The sequence below is a fragment of the Rhincodon typus genome, chromosome 8 (assembly GCF_021869965.1).
Source record: "Rhincodon typus isolate 14 chromosome 8, sRhiTyp1.1, whole genome shotgun sequence".
Taxonomy (NCBI): domain Eukaryota; kingdom Metazoa; phylum Chordata; class Chondrichthyes; order Orectolobiformes; family Rhincodontidae; genus Rhincodon; species Rhincodon typus.
In genome coordinates, this window is record NC_063339.1 from 34,667,241 (window position 1) to 34,668,757 (window position 1,517).

Here is a 1,517-nt window from a genome sequence, read left to right on the forward strand (position 1 = left end):
TGGTGAACAACCCTGAGTCGCACTGAAAACTATGAACTAAGAACGTAGATCATTTATTGAAAATGAGATTGTTTTTATTCTGCTTCATTAATTGCCAGCAATCGACAACATTTTTTCTATCTAAGGAAGTGCAGCTAATTTTTAATTAACCTGTTTAGACACACCTCTGGGCAGGTGGGACTTGAACCTGGAATTCTGGCCAAGAGGCAAGCATCCTGCTATTGCACCACAGCAGCTGTTACAGACGGGACATCCTTTTATTAAAATCAACCTGTTATGATTCACTTCCAGGCTAGGTGGGACTTGAATTCACACCTTCTGTTCTGTAGGTAGAGACACAGCTATTGCGCCACTCAGGAAATTAAGGATTGCAAATTTCACGGACCATGTCTCCAGAGCCTGAAACCTGAGGATTACTAATCCAGTGACAATATCACCATTGCACCGCCAATCCTTAGATGTACTTGTTTTTTGTCTAGAGGTAATACAATAACAATTTGTGAGATTGGTTCCTAGGAAGAGTGCTGTCCTATGATGCAAGGCTGTGTAATTTGTGCCTATGCTTGCTGACATTCAGGAGAATAAAGTCTCACTGTAATGTTCAGGATTCTGAAGAAACCTTACAAGGTAGACTCGGACAGATTGTTTCCTCTGGCTGGAAAACAGAGAACACAAGTTCACAGTCATGTGTTGACCATTTAGGTCAGAGATGAGGTGTTATTTCTTTGCTTGGGGTTGTGAATCTTTAGAATTCTCGGCCCCACAGGTCTATGGATGCTCATTGTTGAGCATATTCAAAGAAATCCTCTCAGGGAATCAAGGCATGTTGGGAGTGGGCAGGGAATTGGATTTCAAGCAGAAGTTCAGCCAACATTGTGGGAAATGGAATAACAGGTTCAACAGACTGCATGGTCCACTCCTGCTCCTATTTCTTATTTTGTTATGTCTTTAGACAATGATGCCAAAATGAGTTAAACCATGGTGAGATCAAAAGGAGACGACAATAAAAACCACATGATATACTAAATTCTACCTCACCAATCCGTATCCAAATTCTTCATGCTTGCTATCTTCTTACTATTCCAGGCTTGAAATCCCTTTGGATAAGCTCACAATTACCTCCTTCACCTTTGCTGGCATTTGCTAGAGAGCTCATTAGGGGCGTCCATTGGTCCTTACAAATAGGCCCATTAGAATTCCAACCAGATAGGAGTTAAACAATTTCATTTTTACTGGTTGCAACTTGAACTGCACTTTCCAGTCTGAACAATACACAGTAACTGTCCTTAGAAGAGGCTTCGCAGTGGGGTTAAAATCGAATCAGAGATAGTAGGAACTGCAGATGCTGGAGAATCCGAGACAACAAGGTGCAGGGCTGGATGAACACAGCAGGCCAAGCAGCATCATAGGAGCAGAGAGGCTGACGTTTCGGGCCTAGACCCTTCATCAGAAAAGGGGGAGGGGAAGGGGGTTTTGAAATAAATAGGGAGAGAGTGGGAGGCGGATAGAAGAGGGAT